Below are 14,465 nucleotides of genomic sequence, written 5' to 3'. Positions count from 1 at the left end.
CCGGGTTTTTCTGACTGCCTTCTGACTACCTTCTGACTGCCTCGCATGATTCCCACATTAGGTATACATCTGCCACATTCTTCTTTTACCCTCGTCTTTTAACTTCTATTCATTTAGCAAATAGTTTTCATCTATTGGAGATATAGTTCTCCCAATGCTTTTTTTTTTCTGCCCTAAAGACGCAGAGTAAAACTCCAGCGCACTCTTCGCTGACCGTGTACTTGTCCAGAGCACACTCAAATAAAGCGCACCACTTCTTAAGATAGTTGTCCAACTCGGTGACCGGCTTTCTTGTTTCACCATTTTGTCAAGCTAAAGTTTTGATAGTGTGCAGGTCACAGAGCGGTGCCACGGCGGCTGCGTTGCGGTGTGGTGGCCCCAAGTGTTCTGTGTGGCCCCGGCACGCGGCTGTGCTTAACGTTTCTAGAACTAAGTTCTAGAAACGTTAAGCACAGCCGCGTGCACAGCAGCGTTTCTAGAACTAAGTTCTAGAAACGCTTTCTGTGCTGACGGTTCACTGAGAACGACTCGCACACCAACAGGGCTGTTCCTTGTGAAATACCCCGATTAGAAGCTCGCTCTGTTGAGCCCGTGATCTGGCTTAAACTATTTTCACTCCGTCATTTTTGATAATTGGAACAGTCAATTACGCTGTGAAAAAAAAAAAACGAGAGAAAAGAGCCCCTTGACTTTTTTTTTTTAAGCCATGACTTGCTACGTATACTACTCTCTTTACAGAGACACGTCAACCTTCTTTTGGGTCACACGACTCTCAGAAGAGAATACAATGACCCCAAAAGAGAGCTGTCGTGCCTCGTTAAGAGAGTCAAAATCATGACAGGCCAGAACTTTAAAAAAAGTCAAGGAGATGTTTTATTTTTATTTTACTTCTTCTTCTGAGAATATTAAGTAAAAAGTAAAAGTAGAGTAAAAGATATGTTCCATAAAAAACAAATAAGCACGCCAGTTGCACGTGTGCTTCGTTTGTTTCATTTTTTGTAGTGGTCGCGTGAGTTATGCGTTAGCTTAACTCACTTCACTATGTGACGGAGTGCTGACCGTTGCCTGGAGTTAGTCAGACTATTTTTTGTGTTCTAAAATATTATTTAATTAGATCTGTTCAGTAAACTAACATTTAAAGGAACGAAGGTGTACAGAAAATTTCAGTGATAAAGTTGTAGATCGGTTTCCAAAACTTCCAATGAGACAGTTTCGAACTTTGCATCTGTTAATTATTAGTGGTTTTCTGCTAACTAGAAATGCCCGCGAAATACAAAAAATAAACACGTGACAAACCCATTGGCGTGCCCACCATTGTCGTGACAAACACATTGGCGTGTGCCGTGATTCTGGTGCTCCCTGCACGCGTACGAACGATACGCTTCCCTCGCACCGGATCATGACAGCGATAAGCAGTCGCAACGGTTATCGCTTTTGTGGCCGATATCGAAACGTGTTTATCGCAAAGCCACCACCATCGTTGCGTCCCTGTCGACACAGCATAATCGGGCAAACGCTATGGGGTCGTTCGTACACGGAACGTTAGGGAGCACTAGAATCATCGTGCGCACTGGCACATGAGCGGGATTGTCACGTGGTATTTTTTTGTATTTCTCGGGCATTTGTAGGTAGCAGAAAGCACTAATAATTTACATATATAAAGTTTGAAACTGTCTAATTGGACGTCTTGCAAGCCGATCTACAACTTTCTCATTGAAATTTTTATTCATATTTGCTCTTTGAAAAGGTAGTTAATTAAACAGATCTAATTAAACAATATTTTAGACCACAAAAATAGTCCGACTAACTCCAGACAACGGTCAGCAAGCTTAATTTCATCGCGTCGTGCTTGCATGTGCCGAGATATTTGTAAACTCTGGCTAAAGATAGCCGGAGCACCCTTTATGCACGCCGTCAATGGCTACAGGCATCGCGTATTTACAGTAGAGGTTGTTTTAAGGGCTATCAATAAGCATCGCATGAAATAGAGAATATAGGCTGTGTTACTCATTTCCCCATTGCATTACCATAATTTCCAAAATGCACTTCCCTTTCACGCCCCCAGAAATGACATTCTGCAGCATGTAAGTGCAATCGCTAAAATTTGCCAGTGTTACCGGGTATTAGGAAATAGTAAATTAAAGCGTGATAAATGCGCGTCTACCTCGTCAGCTTCGTCGTTTCGTAAAATATGATATGGCTACCTTCCTGTCTCTTTCTTAAAGTTACGTTAAAGTTACACACACACACACACACACACACACACACACACACACACACACACACACACACACACACACACACACACACACACACACATATACATATATATATATATATATATATATATATATATATATATATATATATATATATATATATATATATATATATATATATATATATATATATATATATATATATATAGAAAACTATTTGACGCGCCACTGCTCCTTTCATTAGTTATTGAGGCCTGTTTCGTTCACGACAGCACCAAGTATTTATGGCATCGCCTAATTGTATAGCCTACACCGCTAAATACACTTTCAACAGACTTTCTTTGTTCCAAGAAATGCCCAGTGTAGGTGACGGGCATTCGATAGAGACCTTCAACATTCCTGACCAAGGATAGATGGCCTTGATAGTGTCTTTGTTGAGTGTGACCCCTGTTTTTTTACTTCTATTTTGTTGTTGACACGCTTGAAAGCAGCTCGTAATTGGTGGTAGCCCATGTTCTCAGGAGATATGAGGATGGGGCGAAGTGATGAGGGTGATCAAGATATTTCTCCGTAAGTGAGATTTGCTCGTCGCACCAACAATCCACCCGAAGTGCGCTCGGAATGACCTCGCGTCAGGGCAGTATACGAAGCGGTGTTGACGCTAAGGGGAACTTCTGGAAAGTCATAAACAGAACGTGTGATCTGGTGGACATCCTTTTATTGAAACCGCAACATCTGCCGAATGATTCGTTGTTGGCGCAAGAAAAAACTGACTCCGCCTCGACGTACTGTTCGACTGTGGGCACCGGATAAATGTTCTTTCAACGGGATTTTTTGGCGCTTCTTTGACAGCAGTTAGGCCTGCTGTAGCTATATCGTCCTCATTTCCTTGTTTCTGTTTGTTTGCTTGTTTTTTGTTTGTTTGTTTGTTTGTTTGTTTGTTTGTTCTGTTAGCGTTGCGAAGGAACATTTAAACAAGGTATTCGCTGTTTGGTGAACCGTGCCTCTTTTGCGGAATCATTACAACTGGGCCGTAGCGCGCTAAGCCACCACTTATTTGATTGACTCTAATAGGGCTCCGGCTTTTTAAAATTAATTGACGCTGAAAGTTGTGAAGAAATATGTCTGCTTAGGACAGGTAGTAACCGCGGAGCTGAACCATGAGAGTTAAATAACTAGAAGAATAAAAATGTGGTGGATCACATTCGGCAAGCATTCTCAAATCATGAATGGTGGCTGCCACTAACCCTCAAGAGGAAGGTATATAACAGCTGCATTTTGCTGGTGCTTCCCTACGGAGCATAAACGTGGAGGCTTACAAAGAGGGTTCAGCTTAAGTAGGTTCAGCTTAAATTAAGGGCAACTGACTGGATTCCCAGAGAAGGCGAACTCACGAAGGGGCGACAAAGTTTGTTGAGGCGATGAGATTAAAAAGTTCGCAGGTATAACGTGGCCGGGCAGAAAGCACAAGACCTGGTTTATTGGCGAATTATGGGAGAGGCCTTTGCCCTGCAGTGGGCGTAGTCAGGATGATGATGATGATGATGATGATGATGATGATGATGATGATGATCATGGTGGTGGTGGTGGTGGTGGTGGTGAATTATTTCAGTGTAAGGTGATTTAGTTGGCTCGCAGAGGCCTCCGCTATTCGTCTACTCTCATTCATGTAATATAAAAAGGAGCACGCTGGGAAGAAGAACATGAATAATAATAATAATAATAATAATAATAATAATAATAATAATAATAATAATAATAATAATAATAATAATAATATTGCTTGCTGTCGTTTTTGCTGTCTTTACCAATTACTTGTTATAACATATATCTCAACCTTAGTCTGTATTTAATTTGAATTTTTTGACCTTTTTTTTCGTTTTTGACGTTTATTGTTTGTAATTTTGCTCATGTAACCCCCCCTATGTAATACCCTCTCACGAGGGCCTTTAGGGGTATTATGAATAAATAAATAAATAAATAAATAAATAAATAAATAAATAATAATAATAATAATAATAATAATAATAATAATAATAATAATAATAATAATAATAATAATAATAATAATAATAATAATAATAATAATTGTACACATCCATAAGAAATACAAAGAAATGGGCGTGTCTCAGTCTCCGATGACTTGTGCGACTAGGCCCAGCAAAGCCGGTGAAAGCGATGTGGTTACAAGGCCAGAAAAACTATATTTGTTTCATTTTGGCAAATAGCAAACTAACGTAGACACCATTGCTTCTTTTTTTTTACAGGCAGCGAATAGGACAGGAGAACAAAGGAGTCACCAAGATAATATATGACATACAATTAAGTGGACCAAGGATACATACAAGGGTCAATACTGGGGCCAGGCTTGATTATATAAATGATATCATCAATATACCTCATTCGCCAGAACTTATTATGTATGCTGACAATACGAATATTTTCTTTACATCAGACAATTTATTATCACTTGAAGTAAGCGTAAATAACTATGTAAGCCACCTTTCAAATTGGTTAAAACAAAATGCACTGCGCTTGAATGCGAAAAAAAAACCTAAATATTATTGTGGCCTGTACACAAAAATATCAGTAACATAATTATCAAATTTGAAGGAAATTGCATCGCACATGTTAGGGAACAAAAACTCCTTGGCATGTGGTTTCAGGAGGAATTAAATTGGAACATGCATGTGAACCATTTAGTTGCCACACTGGCACAAATAGTTGGATGTTTCTTTAGAACAATTCCACTAAGGTTAAAAATTTTCATTAAGGTTAAAAAAGTAAGTACTACGCGCTTTTCCATTCTAATGGGATGCTAGTCGGGGGAACAACATCGCAAAGAAATTACCGAAAGTTAATAACTATACAAAATATATACTGCATTGTTTTGAAAAATACAAAGGAAACATGCAGGACTTGCGAACTATTTCATCATTTATCAAACATTCCATGCTCTGGGTGGATCAATTAAATTACTTCAAATTGCTGCAATTAATTTAAAAAGGACAAGTTATACGAAGAAAGTTGTACCGAAACATTAGACTACCATTTGCGAGAACAAAGAAAGCGAGCATCCAGAACAAGAATCAATTATGGAAAACAAAGTGCTGCGTACCAAACACATCCCGTGATAAGCGCCCTATCGGATGAATTGAGCTTTGATGCTAGAAAAACAGCCTTTAAAAACAAACATCGAACTTGTTACTAACCACTGGTGCACATTATCTAAACTTATAAATGGAGTTTCATGCCTCGACAAATCGCGAAAACATTCATCAATTTGTATCTTGACTGTAGTATTGTACAGTTTAATCTCATTGTATTCGTATGTAGAAATATCAGCCGTCATGCAAACACTGCGGAATCAGGGCGTAGATGAAGTATATATAAACATTCTGGAAGAAATCTACAGGGGATCAACTGCTACCATAGTGCTTCATAGAGAAAGCAACAGAATACCAATCAAGAAGGGTGTAAGGCAAGGGGACACAATTTCCCCAATGCTGTTTACCGCGTGCTTACAGGAGGTTTTCAGAAGCCTAGAATGGGAACAGTTAGGGATAAGAGTCAATGGAGAATACCTTAGTAACCTGCGCTTCGCCGATGACATTGCATTGCTGAGTAACTCGGGGGACGAATTGCAACTCATGATTACGGAGTTAGACAAGGAGAGCAGAAAAGTGGGTCTTAAAATTAATCTGCAGAAAACGAAAGTAATGTACAACAACCTCGGCAAAGAGCAGCGCTTCGAGATAGGTAATAGTGCACTTGAAGTTGTAAAAGACTATGTCTACTTAGGGCAGGTAATAACCGCAGAGCCGAACCACGAGATTGAAGTAACTAGAAGAATAAGAATGGGGTGGAGCACATTCGGCAAGCACTCTCAAATTATGACAGGTAGATTGCCACTATCCCTCAAGAGGATGGTATATAACAGCTGTATCTTGCCGGTACTTAGCTACGGAGCAGAAACCTGGAGACTTACAAAGAGGGTTCAGCTTAAATTGAGGACGACGCAGCGAGCAATGGAAAGAAAAATGGTAGGTGTAACCTTAAGAGACAAGAAGAGAGCAGAGTGGATTAGGGAACAAACGGGGGTTAAGGATATCATAGCTGAAATCAAGAAGAAGAAATGGACATGGGCAGGGCATGTAGCGCGTAGACAGGATAACCGCTGGTCATTAAGGGTAACTGACTGGATTCCCAGAGAAGGGAAGCGGGTTAGGGGGAGACAGAAGGTTAGGTGGGCAGATGAGCTTAAGAAGTTTGCGGGTATAAATTGGAAGCAGCAAGCACAGGACCGGGTTAACTGGCGGAACATGGGAGAGGCCTTTGTCCTGCAGTGGACGTAGTCAGGCTGATGATGATGATGATGATGATGTATTCGTATGTACTTTGTGTTCCTCAGTGTTTCAATTTTTTTTGTCAATTTCACTTGATTATGTATCTCCACGTGAGTGACGTCTAATTTTGCAAATGTGCTATGTGAACGTTTCATTTTTGTTTTTGTGTGAATTTTGTGTGTACACTTGCAGTGAGCTCTGCAGTGAGCTCTGTAAAGTGCTTACTGTAAATAAACTACTGTTACTCTTACCATTGCCATGTGATTTAACAGCTCAGACAGTTTTATTATATTGATTTTTTTAAAGTAGCTGAAAAAACAACTCTTCAGGTAGTTCTTTGAAAAGTTTGGGAATATAAACACTTCTACACGCTTCTCCATATCTGGTGGAAAACCGTGGTACAGAAAAACCCTTTCTGTATGCCGGTTCTCTGACACAGTTTTTGTCTCGCCATTATGTTTCAACAAATGGTGACCACATGAGTCGCCTCACGAAAACGGCGGTTTAGATCCGTAATGCCTATGTATCTCACGATCATATACTTATTAGGAAGAAAAAAAATGGTGAGGCAAAGGCCGTCACGTGCGTGGGCCGCGGGCAGCAAGTGGTCATGTTTTTCAGGTCCCTGCCTGAGAGGGAAAAAAAATGTTCTTAAGGTCAAATATGTAGCTTCCGGCTCACCCAACGATTTAGCTCCAGCAAATGCGTTCATCTACTATAGGCTTTGATTGACGCACAATGTAATGAAAGCAAGCAGATAATCACGGCGATAATTAATGGAACGACGACTAAAGTGGGCTTCCATGACCCGTTACTATTTTTTTTCCTTTGGTATAACAATGAACGCTGCAGTATGAGCGTAGTTTAACGGAAAACAAAAGCTGGACAATGCGGATGCATGTACAGCTGCAGGGTTTTGTGTTAGACACGTGCGAGATGATCGCTCACGTGTGATTACTGAGAATTCGCCAGAAGAACAGCGGCCCGTTACTATATAACGAAGCCGGTTTTATTGCTTACCGTCGCGGCTCTTTGTCTTTCTTTATTGCTTTTTTTAAACCTTGATCTGGCTGTGCATTAAACCGGTTTCCGCACCGCCCACAGCGCCGTTTCCGTTAGTCGGCGAGAAGGGTCTCGGCGCGACGAGGAATCGCTATCTTTGAGCAGGCAAAGCCCCGTTGGAAACGGGGTTGTTGAAAAATCCCGTCTGATTCCATTCCTTCCGTCGTAGGCGGCAAACGCAGCTCGCGACGTGCAGCGTATGCAGGCCCCGATAGTACGAGTACTCGAAGGTCGTGAAGCCGTACACCATATACAGCGACGCGGATGTGTGTTGCTGTTATAATAACATTTAAGTGCGTCAAAGAATACTTTGGTCATGGAAGCACTGATTAGTATTTATGTGTAAACTTAATGGGGCCAGATTGTCTTATTCTAAAATAATGCTAGGATGTATTTTTTTTTTGTGGAGATCACGTTTGGCTTAATTCTCAGGCTAATTTCTTATTGGATTTTTATAGCTGAATGAAATTAGCGCATGCTATCTATCTATCTATCTATCTATCTATCTATCTATCTATCTATCTATCTATCTATCTATCTATCTATCTATCTATCTATCTATCTATCTATCTATCTATCTATCTATCTATCTATCTATCTATCTATCTATCTATCTGCCTATCTATATATCTATCTATCTATCTATCTATCTATCTATCTATCTATCTATCTATCTATCTATCTATCTATCTATCTATCTACGTCTGGGTGCTCTCGTGACCGCCTCCGTAACTTGGGGTCTAGACCATAAACGTAAGGCAGGGTAAAAGGCATGTAAACTCTATGATAAAACGCTTTGACGAACATATATGATCGTTCATGACATGCATAGCTTCCAACTCCCGTCACGTACGTCACCAAACCCTTTTCTTCAGCTCCGCCGCGGTGGTCTAGTGGCTAAGGTACTCAGCTGCTGACCCCCAGGTCGCTGGTTCAAATCTCGGCTGCGGCGGCTGCATTTTCGATGAAGGCGGAAATGTTGTAGGCCCATGCGCTCAGATTTGGGTGCACGTTAAAGAACCCCAGGTGGTCGAAATTTCCGGAGCCCTCCACTACGGCATCTCTCATACTCATATGGTGGTTTTGGGACGTTAAACCCCACATACCAATCAATTAACCCTTTTCTTCATACACGCGCGCGCGTGTGTATGAAGCAAATTATCTTTATTTTTCTCTTCCTGTCTCTTTATGTCTTTCTCTGTCTCATTTTTCATCTGTTCTTTTCTTTCTATATATCTCGCCATTTTTGCCTTTCACTGTCCTTCTATTTTGTATGTCCTCAATTTCTTTACTTCTCTCTATTTTTCTTCGACCACAACTTTTGTTATCTCTCTCTTTATTTTTCGTTCTCTCTTTTTCACTCTTTCGCTTGTTCTTTTTCGTTCGACGCTTACTGTACCAGGCCGTGGCACTTTTCCAAATCCTGTGGCGCATACCCACCTGAGGTTCTTCATTCGCGTTGGACATATTACGGCTGAGTTAAACAGCTCCGATGTTAAAACGCAGCAGATCTCACGTAGCTAGCGTGATTTGACATGTTTGTGGTGGAAGCAGTATGCTTGGATCCGTGCTTTTTTTGTGCATCAAAGGTCGTCGTACTCTGTACGTCCAGCTGGCTTCGGTTTCCGAAGCCAGCTGGCTTCGTCCAGCTGGCTTCGGAAGTGGGCTTCGGTTTCGTGAGTAACATAAAGCAGAAAATAAGATAAATATCATGCTATTACTGATGGTATAGCAGGACGATATAGCACTCAGTGGATGTATGCTAACCCTTACTTCGATTGGCGCGCGGCAGTAAAGCTACTGCTTTCATGATCAGGAACGTAAACAATCCACGCGCTGGTTATAGCAACTGGTATGCATGAACGCGTGCATATATGAACATAGCGACACTAAACTCGATGACGCGAGAAGTTTGCATCAGAGCTTTACAGCAGTTCGAGGCATTTTGCTTCTCGTCGGCTTCATGGAATACGATATGTATCGCTGTCGGCCACCAGATAATGACGCCTAGATTATCTCCTCCACATTCGTTGCGACATGAGCCGCGGCTAAATGAGAAGTCCGCTGTATGCCGACCGTGACATTCACACACGCCAAGAATCATTAAGGTCGAGTGGAGCGTCAGGGAATTGAAGTGTTGCTGAAATACTTGAGCATTTCATCGGGGTTCCCAAAGACCCGAAGGATTCAAATGTTAGCACGAGTAGACGGAGGACGGCCACACTCGCCCATGCGTAGCTCGGCTGATGGATCTCCCAGTGCAGTGTGCCGCATTTTGACGCGTTAAAGAGCTCGTTTCGCAGAACTTCTGGCGTCGGTGTCGGCCTCAGTGCTGGCGTCGTTGGTTGCGAGAAAAAAAAATCTTTTTGTCCGCGACAGAAAACCCGAAAAAGATGCAAATGAAGTAAATAACCAAAACTGAACCAGCCATTTCACGTGGCAGGCAGGTGTTCCATCACACGGCGACGCTTCTGATTGGAAATACAGTGAAAATAAGAACGTCCTCTGCGTGGAAATGCAGTGAAAATAACGTTCATGTTTTACAAACACACGCGTCCTCCTGTATACAGGCTTCACAATACAGCCTCTAACATCGCAGTAGTGTTTCGGGGTACAAGCGTAGATTTCCATCGGGCGTCAGAACATGTGATTGCCATTTATTACTCTTTATTGTTCATTGTAACGACTTCATTAGAATCCCGGCTGCGGTGACTGCATTTTCGATGGAGGTGAAAATGCTGTAGGCCCGTGTGCTCAGATTTGGGGGCACGTTAAAGAACCCCAGGTGGTCGAAATTTTCGGAGCCCTCCACTATGGCGTCTCTCATAATCATGGTGGTTTTGGGACGTTAAACTCCACATATCTATCAACCAATTACAACGACGTCATGGTTTAAAGCAGTCCACCGATTACAAAAGGTACACACGTTACCGCGCGTATTCCTTTAGTGATGTAGAGGCTTGAGCGAGCTAGAAAACATTCCACGCGCATAACTGCGGGTGGTTTAAAGCATGCTCCCCACCACATAAAATTCAGCCACTTGTGAAAGTTTCATTGAAACAAGCCACTTTCTACTTTATCGATTACATTGCAGTAATCCACAATTTAAGTTCCCAGAGTAACATCAGGTAATAAAAATTGGCCCCGTATTTGCGTGTTACACTGCAAATGTCATCGAAAGACGATAGTCTTGCGTCTGTAAAGAATGAACACAACTTTTATTTGATGTTCTGCGCAAGAAAATAGATGAATGGTATCCTGGAGGCGCTGGGTTGGAGTGCCTCGAGCGTGCAGCGGAGGCGAACGTGCGCATCAAGTCACGTCACACGTGAGACATGAGCGCTATCTAGCAGTTATCCTGGAAAACGGGGCGCGCTCCATGGGCGCCCGTCTCTGAGGAGATAAGGTGTAGAACGCAAGGCGACGGGTTGGTGCCACCAACGTGTCGTCTTAGCAAAGAATTGGAAACAGTTGCCGTTTCGTGCAAGCGTTGCATGGTAAGCGCAGCAGGATAAGCGCTACGGTCCTTAAAATTATTTATGTATGCGTTTTCTAGTAAAAAATACACATAAATATTATTGACGTGTTCTTATGGTGCCTCAGATATGCGAAATAACTGCTTTTTAATTGACAATTGCACAAGTATGAACGCTGAAACTTGAGCAATATTGGGGGGGGGGGGGGGGGGGGCTGCGGATGGGGTTGGCTGTTTGGAGAATCGTTCGGTCACATTGGTGCCGTTGTGGTACCATTAAGGGCGGACAAACAGACAAATGTACAGACAGACAGATAGAGAAAAATGTTTGCGTCGAAGGTCCCCAAGAAAGTCTATCGTATTTTAAAGTATGCACTAAGTGGTTAAGCACAGAAAAATATACTATATAAAAAGTGGCCACTGGGGCCTTTTCGTGGCCTAGGAAGAGAGTGTCTGACCAACCGCTAGATAGCGTACCCGTGCTCACTCTTACTCCTTTGTTAAGACATGTAATAGCCTCCTCAGGAGGACAATAAATACTCAAGTTTGGCATCAATTTTTTGCAAAGAGTTAATTTTATTAATTTGTGCAATTTTCTATATCCACTCTACATCGAGTCTCGCCGAGGACATTTAATGCCTTACAACAGAAAACAGTAAAGTATGACTACAAAGTGTAGTCTTTTTGCCTTTGTTTTGCACCGAGGCACATTCATGTGGTTTAGGTGTATTGTACATGTATCCCCTGTGTGTAAGTATCCGTGTGTAGCCTAGTGGTATAGACACTCGCTTTCGGAGTATGAGGGTACGGATTCTAATCCCAGCGTTGGAAGGAAATAAATTTGTTATTTTATTTATTCTGAAGACATTATCAAGTTTGACCGACCCCTCGTGGCGCTGAAAGCAGTGCAGTAGCTGGGCCACAGGGCCCTATGGGAGTGTCCGCTCTTTATGTAAGTATTGAAGAAGAATGGCTATTTCGTCTGTTTCTTCTAGCACCTTCGTGCTCGCGCTGCAGCCCTTATTATGTAAGTATGTTTCTCTATTGTTGAAGTATGAGGGACAGGATATCACTATCGCGTTCAACTTTTAGAGGCGAAGCTTAAGGATGTCTGTCTTTTTTTTTGTTGTTGTTTCGCGTCTTAGAAAGAAAGAAAAAAGCAGGTGGAATATATACTTATCTGTCTCGCCGTTAGAACTCCACATTTCAGGTAGTAGCCATATTTCCGAAGGAGTTTTGTTTCGCAAGAACGACCATTTTTATTTATTTCTTCATTTTTATTTATTTTTGGTTTGTTTAAAATGCAGAGTTGTTCAAGTGTGGGTTAATTCCGGCATGGGGCGCAAAAGTTCGAGCGGGCATTCGCCGCTGAAAGTGGGTATATGGGCCAGCCGCTCCTAGCGTAGCGTAGCCTTTCATGCTTAGTGTAGTAAAGCAAAAGGGTGGGAAAGGGAAATGACAGCAGGAGGATGGAAAGGCGGAGGTAAGAGTATATGCCATAGCACAGGAGAGAAAGGAGGGAAGAGGGAACAGAAAGAGGTAAAGAAAGACGAAAAAGTCAAGAAAGAAGGAGACAAAAGAACACAATCTGCATCCGCCAGGTGACGGCGCTTGTTTGCCAGCTCCAGTGTTTACTGACATTGCACAGACGTAATATTGTCCTCTCCCCCCCTCCCCCCTAAAAAAATTAGACGCAATGGTATCTTTTAAGTTTGCTTACGCAAGGAGAAACAAAACAGCATGCCGGAAAATAAACCCAGTCGTTCCCATCACGTGTTCCAAGTGAGAACGCATTGCACCGACAGTTTAACCGATAACATCCGGTATATACCACTGCAAGTATTCTTGATATAAAGATCCATTTCACAAATTCTCCCCGTAGTAACTCTCGTAATAGATAGGCTTAGGTTGATTTGAGTGTTGGACAGTTTTTGCTTTCTTATGTTCAGTCAAACCACCTCCGCTGTTCTCATCGTCAGCGATTTCTCTCTTTCATTCCCCGCTATACTGCAGCTATAAGCCGGCGCGTAGCTGGGTGCAGCCACTATCCGCATTTGCGAAGCTAGGAAGGAGGTGGAATTTAATGAAGCCCCTTTTTCCCAATATTTTTATTCATTTTGCGTGTGTGTAAGTATATACACACATACAAACGCAACCAGGAACATACATAAAGCATAAATTAACCCCCCCTCCCCCCCGGAAAGATATTTTTCACTACACCCCTGCTGAAAATGAGAATCTTGCGAACTTGAGCTTGCTTGTACATATTCATAGTAGCGCTATTCATGTTTAGCCTAACTCGTCCTTATTTCGCGTGTTTTTTTCTTTACTATGAATCCTGCTGAAGAGCATGAAATGCAAAAACTAAGTTCATGCCGACCTTTCAGCTATTTGGTTACAGTAAAAGCTCCCTGTCTCGCGTTCTCAGTTCACTACAAAAGAAACACATATATGTCTAGTCAGTTCAGGTCATTTGAGCGTGCCTTATATAGGCGCAAAAGGAGCCCTCACGCTCCACACTTACAAAGGTGGGGAAGACGGGGAGCGCGGTCCAACAGCCTACGGAGACCGCCTTCTTTAGTCGCGTCTACAACGTTATCGATTCATGCGCCATGGCCAGGCTGAGTCGCCCAGTCTCCGCCCTGAACGAAGACCCCCCGCCGGGGAACTCGTTCGCTTCGCGTGTGAGCGAGCGGATCGGCGCGTGACGACAACACGTTCTCCCGAGTGTCCGATGCCCTGCGCAGCGCATCCTCCCGTTTAAGACGCATGACAGCTTAAATAGCCTCGAATTGTGCGCCGTCGCGGGAGGAAGTTGGCTCGGCGCTGTCAAGAGCAGTGTCGCAACGCAAGGAAGCGACCGTCTTGAAAACGGATCTCTCCCTCCACTGCGCTATCCGGCACACTCTCGAGTGTAGTGGCTCGCCTTGCTGTAATAGCACTGTGACGATCGGGCCGTTTTCCTTCCGTCCTATACGAGTTCTGGGCGCATCATGTCGACTGCCAGAAGGGCAACACAAGCAAGAGACCTGTTGCGTCGTGGGACAGGATGAGGAAGAGAAATAAAAGAGAATGGTAGGAGGCCAGAATAACAACTCTACCCTTTAATTAAAGGGACACTAAAGCAAAACAACGACTTTGTTTAGATTGAAAAACTGTACTCCGAGAGCTCTCATTCTCTGTTTCACTATCGCAAGTATATTATCAGAGGAGAAAATGAAGGTTCAAGTTTAATTTCTAAATTTCACACCGAAATCTCCACGCGTGACATCGAAAATTTCAAAATGTACTTTCGCTTTTTTTTTCTCGACATTGGTGCGACAATTTTCTGTAACTTCGTATGCCAGGTCTATGGCACTCACA

The sequence above is a fragment of the Rhipicephalus microplus genome, chromosome X (assembly GCF_043290135.1).
Source record: "Rhipicephalus microplus isolate Deutch F79 chromosome X, USDA_Rmic, whole genome shotgun sequence".
Taxonomy (NCBI): Eukaryota; Metazoa; Arthropoda; class Arachnida; order Ixodida; family Ixodidae; genus Rhipicephalus; species Rhipicephalus microplus.
The sequence above is the reverse complement of the archived record's forward strand: the minus strand, read 5'-3'. Positions refer to the sequence as shown.